Genomic DNA, 15,030 nt, shown 5'->3' with positions numbered 1-15,030 from the left:
CACAGTGACTTGGTTACTCTATAATCTAGAGGTCTGTCTTGTAGCACTAGTAGAAATATCAAATTATGACATCAAATGAAGCATAGCCAAAAGCATATGAAAAACAATTTGTAAGTATCAAGTTTGTTGTGAAGATAATCTAAGTTGACACTGTGTTAGTGCCTAAGTTTTAATTTGTTTTAATGAACTGAGTTCAGTTTTGTACCACACATTGGCAAGGAAACTCAATCTCAGCAAGGAGGCAGGAAATCCCTCTTCCTAACTTACAACCCTGAGGGCCACCACTCTCAGAATTTACTGTTTCCCCCATCGATGACAACATTCAATTACTACAAGGCAATCACTAAAAAGGTCTATGTGTCTTCTAAAGTAAACCAAGTGAATAGCAGCTGTGTGCAAGGCACAGTTGGTAAAGGGAAAGGAACCAAGGAACATTTAGAAGAGTCCCAGAAGTAGGCAAAGTTATAGAAAATGTGGCACAATGTGACAAAGCAAGTGTTTTTAAGAAAATCAGCACTATCCAACATGGCAGAGAGGCACAAGAGAACAATGGTGAGAGCCAGCCAGTATAGATCTCATCTCCTTAAGGGGTAGAGGTCACACACTGAGTACACAAGAGGAATTTCACAAATTACACAGACATACTTCATATTAGAAAAGGTAATAGGAGGGATCCCTGGGTGGCGCAGTGGTTTGGCGCCTGCCTTTGGCCCAGGGCGCGATCCTGGAGACCCGGGATCGAATCCCACGTCGGGCTCCGGGTGCATGGAGCCTGCTTCTCCCTCTGCCTGTGTCTCTACCTCTCTCTCTCTCTCTCTGTGACTATCATAAATAAATAAAAATTAAAAAAAAAAAAGAAAAGGTAATAGGAGTGAGCATGAAGTTCTGATTTTATTTATTTGTTTTTTTAAAGATTCTTTTTTTTAAATTTTTATTTATTTATGATAGTCACAGAGAGAGAGAGAGAGGCAGAGACACAGGCAGAGGGAGAAGCAGGCTCCATGCACCGGGAGCCCGATGTGGGATTCGATCCCGGGTCTCCAGGATCGCGCCCTGGGCCAAAGGCAGGCGCCAAACCGCTGTGCCACCCAGGGATCCCCGAAGTTCTGATTTTAATGGAAGGCAGACATTAGAAACGACAAATACCCACCATTTGCCTCGACATGGATGGAACTGGAGGGTATTATGCTGAGTGAAATAAGTCAATTGGAGAAGGACAAACATTATATGGTCTCATTCATTTGGGGAGTATAAAAAATAGTGAAAGGGAATAAAAGGGAAAGGAGAGAAAATGAGTGAAAATATCAGTGAGGGTGACAAAACATGAGAGACACCTAACTCTGGGAAATGAACAAGGGATAATGGAAGGGGAGGTGGGTGGGGGGTTGGGGTGACTGGGTGACGGGCACTGAGGGGGGCCCTTGGCGGGATGAGCACTGGGTGTTATGGTTTATGTTGGCAAATTGAACTCCAATAAACAATAATAAAGAAAAAATAATGGAAGACAGAGCAGGCATGACTTCAGGAGCAAAGGATGAAGTTTCTGAAGTTACTTGCCCCCATAATTATTACATTATATATGTAATAATTGTACCCTGGAGCCCATCCTAATACCTCCTTGTACTCTTGCCTCCATAATTATTATTACACTCTGGAGCCCATCCTAATACCAAGAGTACAAGGAGGTATTAGGATGGGCTCCAGAGTGCAAGTAGAAGGGCACACTTCAAAGAGGAAACTAGGAGTGAACAAGTCTAGATGTTCAGGTTAAGGGTCTATGGTTCCCCATATCCCCTGTCATTAAAGGGGAACATGGGGGAACAGGGGAATAAAGCAAGAAGTGCCCAATAAACACCTGAAAAAAGTTCCAAAATAAAACTATTTTGCCCTCTTCAAGCTGGCAGGGATTTTTAAAAACTCTAATACATGCTGGCAGGGTGTGGTGACATACACATTCTCACATACCACTACAAGAATATAAACTGGAAAGCGTTTTGATAAGCAATTCAAAGCACAAATCAAGTATCTTGAAAATTCCTGTTCTAGTTATTCTAGAGGAGAAAAAAAAACAGAGCTGTAGAGATACATCTAAATGCAAGGATGCTCAAAACAGTGTGAGTAATCACTGTAAAAGGGAAAAATTAAAGTTTCCCATGACAGAGGAATGAATAAATAAATTATATCTAGATGATGAAATACTCAGCCTTTGAAGATCATGATTTTAAAGAATTTTTAATGACTTGTAAAAGTGGGTATGATATAAAATCAAACAAATATTTAAAGGCCAAATAAATAAATAATCAATAATAAATAAACAAAAATCAGTATACTAGCGGCACTTGGGTGGGTCAGGCAGTTAAGCATCTGCCTTCAACTTAGGTCATGATCCCAGGGACCTGGAATGGAGCACCCACCCACCCCCATCAGCGGGGAGTCTGCTTCTTCCTCTCCCCACTCCCTTGTTGGTGTTCTCTCTCTCTCTCTCTTTCAAATAAATAAATACAATCTTTTTTAAAAATCAGTATACAAGTACATGACCATAATCTGTTTATAATTATGATGCATAACTTTAAGTACATACATACTTACATGTGTACATTTAAAAAATGGTAGGAAATACACCAAAACATCAATAGTGCTTTTCTCTAACAAGTGATTTTGTTTGCTTCTTTATATTTTTCTGCCTGTTAAATCTTTTTATGCAACCAGCACATCACACTTTTATGATTAAAGCAAGATTAAGAAACTCTGCCAATAGAAGACATCATTTACAAACTAGAAGGGGAGAAATCCCAGTTTCTTCCAGCCCTGAAGCTTAGAACTGCATGAAAGAATCGAGCTCCTATGCAAAATTGCCCACTGGCTTGAACACAGAACCAGAAGTGAGTTTTGTTCTGGCATGAGTGGGGTTGAACTTGGCCTTGAACAATGGGGAGGGGAAAGAGATGTAGAAAGCAGGATCATATATCAGCCCTGGAGGGTTCATTCACACACAAGAAGAGGCATATGTCCTATCAAGTGAGCACAGGTCACTGCCACATCTGAATTCAACTGGGATGGTGGGGGAGGAGGAGATACCTCTGGCTGCTTACAGAAGTTGGCTAGCTAGAACATGGAGCACTTGTGTCTAACACCTTTGTGAACTGGAAAGGGAAGGCACATTGGCTTAGATGCACCCATAAATGTCTCAAGCCAACTGTACAGGTCTTAACTCCTGGCTCAACCACATATTTTCTGTGTGAATTTGGACCAATTAGGCTTTCAGGGCCGCCATTTCCTCATCAGTGAAATGAATATGAGGGCAACTACTACCTAAGGCTTTCTGGACCATGAACTACGTTATAGAAAAGTATATAGAACTGCATGCCTGGCACACTGGAAATGCTCTACAAGTGTTTGTTATTATTTGTTGCCATTACCCACATACTGATTTGAGATGGCCTGAAATACAAATAGTGAATACTAAGGGGCTCAGTTCTAACATGGAGGAAGTCATTGATCTGTCAGGGAGGCCCAGAAGAAGTAAAAACAAGAAAGTAGAGACTTGGGTGAAAATTAGGAAGTTAAAGAGAACCCCCACATCCCAGCATCATCAATCTTCATCACAGGCCTGGGGAACTGTTTAGAAAATGTTGTCAATTAATTTTTTAAGATCAATTCAAGTAGATTTTGCATTTGGTTAGCAATGATCCAGGATTGTTTTGAGTTTAAAGGAAAGAACATATTTTAGATGACTTGAACTCCACCACTTGCTCCATTAATACCACTGCAAGGAATTTATCCACAGGACCTAGACTGACAAGTCTGAAAATATGTGGTATAAGTTTGTTTAATTTTGGTGTTGCACAGAATAATGTAAACTTGGAAACAACTTTGTTATCAATTGTGGATTGGGGTAGATAGATTATGACATGCTGGTAAAGTGGAATGCTATGCAGCCATTAAATGGGATGAATCTCCATCTACATCTATATATGCACTGGCACAGAAAGCTGTGCACAGCACATTATTGAAGGCACAATACCGTTCTGTAGTTGTACAGAAAGAAAGGGATCAGAAGAATATATAAAGATTGATAGTGATTGTCTCTGGGAGGTAGGGTTTGAAGACATTTATGTTTTCTTCTTTATGTCTCTATTTTTTTAGTTTCTAGAATGAGCATGTATTATCTTTGTCATAGGCAAATCTGATTGTGTAAAAAAAAATTTTTTGTGAAATGAATGAATGTCTTTTAAAAATCCACAACAAATAGTTCCTTTTGTCACCCTCCTCCCACCCCTTTCTTTGGGGCCAAGTTGCCATTATTAAGCATGCTGTTCTTCTGACTGGAATGTAACTATCCAGTGAGGGAGAACGCAATTGGGAATATCTCCCAGATAATTATGAATGCTAAATGTGAGTAGGTGAGCAGACAAAAAAAAAAAAAAAAAAAAACACCATACAACATTTAGAATTCTTAAAATGTTCATTTTTCTTCTCAGAACTAAAATTGCAAACTCTATTTCAATTCAGGGGCTCCAAATGCTTAGTTTTCACTTTCTATGAATGGATTGGGTATGAGTACCTCCCATGGGGTATAAAAATAAACATAAAACTTCTCACACTACCAGAAATTGAAAAGGGCCATTGTACTCTTTTGCTGACCATAAGCGTATCAACTTATCTGGCTTTCACTCAATCACCTGCACAGAAGCCTCATGGCACTACTCTTTTCAGCATCCATAGTTCCTCTGCTGGCTGTAACTTGGAAATTATGTAGTTTGGAAATTGGAATCTCTGATTTTTGAAAAATAAAGAGGATGGCTATTTGTTGTGGGGACACAATGGCATCCCAGAGATCCATTCCAATCACTTGGCCTTCAGGAGGAAAAGGTACTCTAGGATACCCCACAGAGTGGTACAAGAATATCTTCACAGGGCCCAATCTGACTTCTAAGAAGGACAGGAGGAAAAAAAAAAAAAAAGAAGGACTGGAGGAAAGAAAGGAGGATGTGTGTGGGAGCAGGAGTGGGAAACTCCGCTACAATGAACAACTGGCTTTGCCTTCCCAGAAAGAATGGAAATCTGGTCATCTCCAGAGGAGTCTGACATCGAGGATCAGAGGACAGAGAGACCAAAACCTGAAGCAGCATAAGGAAGTTTATCAATAACTCCATTTGCCACTGGGCTTGCAGAAGGAAAGAGAAACAGAAACTATCAGTTTCTGGCTCCCAAGAAAACACAAATCTGAGCCCTGGCTCTCCAGTCCTAGCTCATAGGATCCACAGAAGGAATGCTGTACTTACACAGGGAGACCAGGGTCCTATACTTCACCAGTGTCCCTTCCTTACCTACATCCCTATCAGAAGGGTCCAGCTCACTCCTACCCTCCTGGCAGAAGTCTGAGGGCACATCTGTGAATATCACAGACTCCAAAAAGATCCAAACCATTCCTACTTACCCTGAACTTCCTTTAGGAAGGCTGAAGTTGGTAGTGCCAGAGGAAGAGAAGAAGATGGACAGGAAGGTCTCTCTGCTCCAAGTCTGATGCCTACCGAGGACCTAGTATGTGTCTAGCCAAGTACTTTACTCCGTGGAAACTACAAAAAAGAGTAAACACATATCTCTCAAGGAGACAGTCATTTAATCAGGAAGAAAAGAGCTTAAGCAGATTCTAGTAAGTCCCTACATGCTGGGCATGGTGGAGATGGGAAATTCAGCAGCAAGGAACTGGCTCAATTTGCCCCTCGCGGTATATGATGAGGACTCCCAATTCCAATCCCTTCCAGCCCCAGATCTCTGCCTCCTCAATAGATATCTGTCAGGTGAATAATTAAAACAATCTGAGAACAAAAGCCCTGAGTGCAAAGTCAAATGATGAGTTTTATTGTAGAGAACACATGGCCTGCTGGAGCAACAGAGAAGGAAGTGAAGTGGGGGTGGGGATGATGGATGACTGAGAGTGACTTTAGGAAGGAGGTGGTCTTTAAGGGAGGGTGACACTTGGATGGGACACTTCACACCTTTGGCCCATGGCATCAGAAGTCCTTACAACAGCAGTTCTGCCACTGCTTTGCAGGGAGGGGTCCCCACTGCCAAGCCTTCTGCTGGATTACTGCAACTGTCCTGTAACTGGATTTCTTGCCACTTCAACTCATGTTCTACCATTCCATTGTCTACACTGGAGTGGCCATTCAAAGTGCAAACCTAGGTATGGCACGCTTCTTTTTAAAAATCCTCTGTAAGCATTCTTTCTCAGATGAAGAAACTACATTCCTTCCGATGACATTCTAGGCCTTTGGCAACCTGGGCCTGATGTACCTGTCTGGTCTCATCTCCTCCTACTCCAGCCCACATAGACTCCATACTCCAGGGAAACAGTCCTCCTCACCGTTCTTGGAATGCATATGTTAATTCTCTTCTAGGTTTCCAATGCTTTTGTACTTGCTTTCAAATACATTCAAGCTCAAAGGTAATTACTATCTGATCTTAAAAACACCCTCGGGGATCCCTGGGTGGCTCAGCGGTTTAGCGCCTGCCTTTGGCCCAGGGCGCGATCCTGGAGTCCCGGGATCAAGTCCCGCGTCGGGCTCCCGGCATGGAGCCTGCTTCTCCCTCTGCCTGTGTCTCTGCCTCTCTCTCTCTCTCTCTCTCTCTCTCTCTCCTCTCTCTGTCTATCATGAATAAATAAATAAGTAAATCTTAAAAAAAAAAAACACCCTCAACTGTCTCCTTGGGGATTTAAAACATCTAGAACCTCATAATTACATGCATAAGTGAAAAAGATGACCTGATGACAAAAACAGACACACAAATGGACAAAGATTAGAAAGAAGTGCACAAATGTGAGATAAGGCTTGTTGAGTAATAGAGTTATAAACAGTTTCTTCTACAAGAAGAAATATGTTAGTGTCACTACAACATATTTTTTACTGATTAAAAAAACAGCAAGCGGGATCCCTGGGTGGCGCAGCGGTTTGGCGCCTGCCTTTGGCCCAGGGCGCGATCCTGGAGACCCGGGATCGAGTCCCACGTCGGGCTCCCGGTGCATGGAGCCTGCTTCTCCCTCTGCCTGTGTCTCTGCGCCTCTCTCTCTCTCTGTGACTATCATAAATAAATAAAAATTAAAAAAAAAAATTAAAAAAAAAAAAAAAAACAGCAAGCAATAGTGTACCAAATGACAGGAGGCATTAAGGTAAAGAATCTGCTTTGGGGGTAATTAATTATTTAACCAAAAGAGCACAGTGGGCTAGACACCATTATGGAAGAGACAATTTTTCAGTTAACAGTAGGAGGGAATGTCCTGAACCGTGTCATAACAGCTAGAAAGAGCAAGAGGCTTGTGCTCAAGACACAACCAAGACTGCTGCCTGTAAGGGGTGGCGGGCGGTGTCAGGGACCACAATGACTCTAGGAGTACAGGCAAAAGGACGGAAGTCAGACAACTCCTAGATGAGAGATAATGTGATCATACTTGGTGCCTGGAATGGCCACTGATATCTAGAAATGGTACATGGCTGTTACCTGAGAACACACTGGTTTTGCTGCAGTTACCAGGGTTGTATTCTTGGGGGTAGGGGAGTAGTGAATTCCCAAGAAGCTTTATGTTCCTTTGGGAATAGCAGAAATATCTGAGAATGAGAGGAAACAGGAAGGAAAATAATATTTGTTGAGTATCTACACATGCTAAGCACCATGGTCAGAAGTTACATATGGTAGGCCATGAAACCTTCACAACAACCCGGTGAGGTATAGACCTCTTATACCCTTTCACAACAGAAGTACATTCAGAGTGGTTCTAGAACTTGCCTAGCCCCTAGCATGTAAGTGACAGAGCTAACAAGTGCCTGTGTATATTTCTGAGCAACCGGAAAGGGATCATAGACAAATGAAAGTAGAGATCATGTTGAGATCATGGGTGCTTTCCTGATGACTTCTATTTTTCTTAATGTTGTTATAATAATGTTAAAGCAATTTCTTCTGACTGGAAGTTATTTTTAAGATTTTATTTATTTGTTCATGAGAGACACAGAGAGAGGCAGAGACACAGGCAGAGAGAGAAGCAGGCTCCATGAAGGGACCTCGATTCGGGACTCGATCCCAGGATTCCAGGATCATGCCCTAGGCCGAAGGCAGACAGACGCTCAGCTGCTGAGGCACCCAGGCGTCCCTTGACTGGAAGTTAAAAAGGAATTAGTTTGATGGATTCCTAGATACCCTACCCCATATCTATTTAATGTGATCTGAAGACCAGTTTAACAAATTTAAGAATTAGGATTAAAGTCTCAAAAGGCAACTGTTATAATTTTTCAAGTAATTTTTAAAAAGATAAAATAATAGGGACATCTGGGTGGCTCAGCAGTCGAGTGACTGCCTTCGACTCAGGGCATGATCCCAGATCCAGGGATTGAGTCCCATGTCAGACTCCCTGTGAGGAGCCTGCTTCTCCCTCTGTCTGTGTCTCTGCTTCTCTCTGTGTGTCTCTCATAAATACATAAATAAGCAAATAAATAAATCTTTAAAAACAGGTAAAATGATAAAAGCAAGCTTTATAAAAGACAATACAAACTAGGGATGGTAGAAAGGGAGGTGGGTGGTGGGTGGGGGGTGACTGGGTGACGGGCACTGAAGGGGGTACTTGATGGGATGAGCACTGGGTGTTATTCTATATGTTGGCAAATTGAACACCAATAAAAAATAAATTTATAAAAAGAAAAAAATAAAATAAATGTATAAAAATAAATAATAAAAAAGACAATACAGAAAGATCCTGAAATGCCAAAAAAAAAAAAAACAATCATTAAACTCTATAATCAATTTTTTATAAATAAGAGAATGAAAATATACGACAGTTCCCTAAGAAGCAACCAGAGGCCAGGGATCTTGGCTCAGATAACTGAAGCACTGCAGTGACTGACGCCCTGTGCCAACAGGGCAGGAGAGAATCTGCATGTTGGTGTTCCCAGAGTGAAGAGATTTTTCAAAGTGAAGTGTGTAGAGGAGCTGGCTTTGCCAGAGGCTGCATCTTTGAGTCCCACGTCACATTCTAAATGCAAAACCCACAATTTTATATGATGGGGGCAATAAAGACTAAAAAGGTTTATGCTCCAACTAGTCCATAAAATGCAATTAATGCCTGTTTATTCTCATATCTGTGACAAAACGGATTCCTTTAAGCTGCTTCTCAAATTCTATGTCTCAGGTGTATAAGTCATGTTTAACAAATGGGCCTAAATTACAGAAAGCAATAGTCTTGTTTAGATCTTAAAGTGTCTGAAAGCCTTGTGGCAATTCCTATGCCCAACACAAGAAATGGAGATAAACAAAACTTGAAATCTGTTTATTTTTTGCTCCAAAAGACACTTCTCTGGTCTTGAAAAGAGTTGCGCTGATACTAGATTTGTAGATGTGTATTTATATGCAATGTGAAATGTTTAAAAATTTGCTACTTTGAGGGGCACCTGGGTAACACAAACACAGTTGGTTGATTGTCCAACTCTTGGTTTCAGCTCAGGTCAGGTGATCTCAGGGTCCTAGGATGGAGTCACGCATCTGGCTCCATGTTCAGCAGAAAGTCTGCTTGAGATTCTCTCTCTTCCTCTGCCCTGCTCCCCTTACATAAATAAATAAAATCTTTAAAAAATTTGACACTTTGAAAATTGACCTAAAGGTCAACCTAAAATCACAGTAACTAAAGGTCTTCTTTATTGTGGGTAATACAGTAAAAGACTAAACTCTCTTCTGCCTGTTTTCTTCAATCCAGTGAAACAACTATCTGGCACCAAAAAACTAAGCATTTCCTCTAGGTCTCTGCACAGGCCTGACCAGGCTGTGCCTTTTTTTTTTTTTTTTTTTTTTTTTGGCTGTGCCTTTTTAGTGGATCACAGGAAATCCTGCAGGAATCCATCAGTGACTACTTAACTGTCCTGGAAAAAGTGGAGGCTTTTCAAAGAGTTAAAAATAGATCTGCCCTAGGACCCAGCAATTGCACTGCTGGGGATTTATCCCAAAGATACAAATGCAATGAAACACCGGGACCCCATGTTTATAGCAGCAATGTCCACAATAGCCCAACTGTGGAAGGAGCCTCGGTGTCCATCGAAAGGTGAATGGATAAGGAAGATGTGGTTTATGTATACAATGGAATATTCCTCAGCCATTAAAACGACAAATACCCACCATTTGCTTCGACATGGATGGATCTGGAGGGTATTATGCTGAGTGAAATAAGTCAATCGGAGAAGGACAAACATTATATGGTCTCATTCATTTGGGGAATATAAAAATAGTGAAAGGGAATAAAGGGGAAAGGAGAAAAATTGAGTGGGAAATATCAGGGAGGGAGACAGAACATGAGAGACTCCTAACTCTGGGAAATGAACTAGGGGTGGGGAAGGGGAGGTGGGCGGGGGGTTGGGGGTGACTGGGTGACCGGCACTGAGGGGGGCACTTGATGGGATGAGCACTGGGTGTTATTCTATATGTTGGCAAATTGAACACCAATAAAAAATAAATTTATAAAAAAAAAAGTGGAGGCTTTTTTTTTTCTTTTACACATTGGTAAGGTAATGTAAATTAGATATTTGAAACCCTTCTTGGGGAAGAAATGTGTGGGAAATATCAGAAAGGGAGACAGAACGTAAAGACTGCTAACTCTGGGAAACGAACTAGGGGTGGTGGAAGGGGAGGAGGGCGGGGGGTGGGAGTGAATGGGTGACGGGCACTGGGGGTTATTCTGTATGTTAGTAAATTGAACACCAATAAAAAATAAATTAAAAAAAAATGAAACCCTTCTTTTTTTCAGTATATTTGTTTTTTTAATAATAAATTTATTTTTTATTGGTGTTCAATTTGGCAACATACAGCTTAATGCCACTGAGCTGTACACTTAAAAATGGCTAGAATGGTAATTTTTGAGATATATAATTTTTAAAAAAGAGTATAAACACCATCTGGGTCTATTCTTATGTATAAACATCAATTTATACTCTGACATACCTTCTATTCTAGCCTGTCTTCTCACTAGTTCTTGAAAAAAAAACTGTTCAGAGGGTACCTGGGTGGCTCAGTGGTTGAGCATCTGCCTTTGGCTCGGGTTGTGATCCCAGGGTCCTGGGATCGAGTCCCACATCAGCTTCTCCCACAGGGAACCTGCTTCTCCTTCTGCCTATGTCTCTGCCTCTCTCTGTGTGTCTGTCATGAATAAATAAATACAATCTTTAAAGAAAAAAAAAAAAGAAGAAAGAAAAAACTGTTCATTTCTTCTCCTGAGCATTTGTCATAGTATTATCTAGCTTAGAAACTATCATTTCTACATCTCCAAAGGCAGCTTAAATTTCTCCTTCTTTTGTTTCCCATACTACTTCTTATTTAAACTTGCGATATGAGTGGTTAATCATGCAGTTTCTTAATATTTCATCATTGCATATTCAGATCTTGTCCTGTTTTCTCTCCCCCAACAGGCCCTAATTTCCTTCACACCCAGGACTGGGTCTCACATGTGGCATAACAGAGAACTCTGAGGCACAGAGTAGATGTCAAAGGTGTAGTGAATGATCAAATGGTGGGTGGAGAGGAGAGAACTGCAGAAGGGTGTCCTATGGACTCCATCTTCTTTCAAGATGGGCAATCTGTGAGGAGTTTGAAGCTCAACCTCTTGGCGGCCACTGGCTTAGCAGAGACACTGCAGGGCAGAAAGGATGATACACTCTCTACCTAAGAATTGAGGAAGCCTTTCAGAGAGGAAAAAGAAATGCAAGCTCACATCTAAATATCCTGTCAGGAACCTAATCTTTCCCTATTTTTCTGGGTTATGCTTCTGGGTAAGAACAGGGTCCTAGGAAGGTACTGCTGGAGGAGGAGGAAGAAACTGTGAGAAACTCTGGCCCTGTCCTGAAGAAATCTAAGGTAAAAATTGATTGGGTACTACTACTCCCCTGTGAAACAGTGTTATCACCTACCCCCTACCTGCCTTACAGGCACTGAAGTTCAAAACTAGGTAAGAGACATGGCAGTGCTTTGCTCAGTGGCGCCAGAATGAAATAAAAGGAATGACCTAACGCCTAAGTGGCAGAAACCTTGGCAAGGCAGGGTTTACACCAGGCAGCAGGTGACATCTGAGCTACTCCTGTATACCCTGCCCCATTGAAGGGGCAGCCCAGAGAACACTCTGGGCTGCGCTGTCCAGTGGGGGCAGCCATGCAGTCAAATGCGTCTGTGTGCTGAGTATGACTTGAGATGTGCTGTACGGGTCAAATACACATTGGATTTTGAAGAGTTGGTGAAGGAAAAAAGAATGTAAGATATCTCGTCGCTAACTTCTTATATTGATCACATGCTGAAATAATACTTTTGGATATGGTGGGTTAAGTAAAACACGTTATTAAAGTTAATTTCACCAGTTTCTTTTAACTTCTAATACAGCACACAGGCAGCTCACATTGTGTTTCTATTGGACAGCGCTGCCCCCTAGGGGATGGTGGTGGCCTGACATCTCCAAGGCTACGGATGCCTTCTCTGCACCAAACATCCAGTCCTGCAGTCCTCCCACACCTCCCCACCCCAAGCATCGGTTTTCTCTTCCCTCATTCTGGGGAAGAGCTGGCCCCCCTCCTTCATCCGTAGACTGAGGGGCTCGCCTCTCTGCCCGCACTATCTGAGTTGGTTCCTTCACATCACTTTTCCTTCCCATCTGGAGTGTGGACTCCCACACTGAGCGCTTTAGGTTCCCAGCACTGTGGTAGAGGGGCGCCCCCGGGGGCAGTGCAGGCAGCCCGTGCACCAGCTTACCTCCGGCGCTCAGCATCGCCGATCTCCTCCAGCAAGCTCTCATCTAACTGTCACGCGCGGCCACGCACGGCCGTCACCACGGCAACTCAGTCTCACAGGCCACCTGAGTCACTCGACAACTGTGAGGCCGCAGGCTCAGAAAGGTCGCCAAGCCGGCAACAGGCACGCAGGGCGCTTGCGCTCTACAGCCACCGCCGCCCCCCCCCCCCCCCCCCCCCCCCCCCCCCCCCCCAGCTCCTCCAGGGCCCGCCATCGCGTCTTCGGAGTCCAAGCCTATCTGTTGCACGCTCCTCAGAGAGGGCTATTAGCTACCCCTGGCCCCTGAGGGCGCAAGGAGGTACTCCAGCCTTCCCTAAGGATCCTGGGAGTTGTAGTCCGCAGCCCAGACACAGGCGGGGTCTACCGGGCACCGTCCTTCCACAAGTGGCTAGAGAGGAGGTCGCTACCTTGGCAGCTGCGTCAGCCCCAAGGAACTCAAGGACCAGGACCTCCGTCCTGAGCTAGCACCCACCAGCTCCCTAGGCCCAGCTGCCTGCTAGCACACCTGCAGCCATGGGCGTCCAGACAGAGAAGGCGCCAGTGTAATTACAGGACAAGCACTTGGTGTACCAGCAGACTACAGGGGACAGAGTGAGGTCGTGAAGATTAACTTCCGCCACAGCTATGGGTTGACTGCCTTGCATGAGTCAGATACTATCCCAGGCTCAGGAGTGCAGAGAACCCAGACAGGTATGGGCCCTGCCCTCGAGGAGTTAATCAGTTACTGAGCAGTTGAGTCCTCGTGCAAGGATATAGGAAGTTACTAAAAACAGTAGCTAATCCCTAGCCCACAGCAACACTAGAGATGGGATCCCATAGGAGACTTTCAACCAGAGAAATGCCTGAGACACCCAGGCCTCGACTCCACAGATACCGTCGGCTCTGGGTCTATAGACCACCTGCATGTATCAAAGCACTGCTGTAAGGAACAATAAAATTTAGCCAGGCAAAGGTGAAGGGCAAATACCAGTTACATGAATAATCTCCCAAACACTATGCAATGCAATGAAAAATTATGTTCATTCTACCTTCAAACTATCAAATTCATTTACTTTTCTCCACTTGCCTAAATACCACCATAGTCCGTCCACCTGAGGGGTCTACAAAAAAAGGGGTCTGTGTGCTTCTTGGGATGTGCACACTTTCCAAGGGTTAGGTGGGAAAGGCTATGTTCAATTTTCACATTCGGGTGCTTAAAACTTGACACTTTGTTGGTGCATGTCCATCTCCACAATCACTTTCTTTCTTTTTTTTTTCTTATTTTTAAAAGATTTATTTATTTATTTACTTATTTATGATAGACATAGAGAGAGAGAGAGAGAGACAGAAACACAGGAGGAGGGAGAAGCAGGCTCCATGCCAGGAGCCCGAAGTGGGACTCGATCCCAGGTCTCCAGGATCGCACCCTGGGCCAAAGGCAGGCGCCAAACCGCTGAGCCACCCAGGGATCCCCCTCCACAATCACTTTCATGAAAGTTACAAAGGAAAGCATATTCATTATTCATCTTGAAATATTCATGCCGATAACTGAAGTGTACTTTCCCAGGATTTAAAAATCTCAGTGGCCCCGATGTTTATAGCAGCAATGGCCACGATAGCCAAACTGTGGAAGGAGCCTCGGTATCCAACGAAAGATGAATGGATAAAGAAGACGTGGTTTATGTATACAATGGAATATTACTCAGCTATTAGAAATGACAAATACCCACCATTTGCTTCAACGTGGATGGAACTGGAGGGTATTATGCTGAGTGAAGTAAGTCAGTCGGAGAAGGACAAACATTATATGTTCTCATTCATTTGGGGAATATAAATAATAGTGAAAGGGAATAGAAGGGAAGGGAGAAGAAATGTGTGGGAAATATCAGAAAGGGAGACAGAACGTAAAGACTGCTAACTCTGGGAAACGAGCTAGGGGTGGTAGAAGGGGAGGAGGGCGGGGGGTGGGAGTGAATGGGTGACGGGCACTGAGGGTTATTCTGTATGTTAGTAAATTGAACACCAATAAAAAATAAATTAAAAAAAATAAAAATAAAAATCTCAGTGGGCGGGCAAAATACAGGAACACCACCAATTATTAGTTTGGAAAAACCCTCCATCAGTGAGATAATCAAATCATCAATTCTTTAGGACTTGAAATATCCTATCGTACACACACTAATTTCTGCTGGGAATGATGCATGGTTCCAAAACATCAGTATCTTAGGCTGCGTTGAGACATTA

General features: G+C 43.0%; 1 long non-coding RNA gene across 1 annotated transcript in view; it reads right to left on the bottom strand.

The window, feature by feature from the left end:
* Positions 1-12,956, bottom strand: part of LOC111094739 — a 48,259-nt gene extending 35,303 nt beyond the window's left edge. The window contains exons 1-2 of the long non-coding RNA XR_005387039.1: positions 12,769-12,956; positions 5,441-5,579 (exon numbers count right to left, since the gene is read on the bottom strand). This is a non-coding gene — a long non-coding RNA (uncharacterized LOC111094739). The remainder of the gene's footprint in view (positions 1-5,440; positions 5,580-12,768) is intronic.
* Positions 12,957-15,030: the final 2,074 nt, after the last annotated feature.

The sequence above is a fragment of the Canis lupus genome, unplaced genomic scaffold (assembly GCF_011100685.1).
Source record: "Canis lupus familiaris isolate Mischka breed German Shepherd unplaced genomic scaffold, alternate assembly UU_Cfam_GSD_1.0 chrUn_S1771H1968, whole genome shotgun sequence".
In the NCBI taxonomy this organism is placed as follows: Eukaryota; Metazoa; Chordata; class Mammalia; order Carnivora; family Canidae; genus Canis; species Canis lupus.
This window is presented reverse-complemented; position numbering and strand designations above follow the sequence as displayed.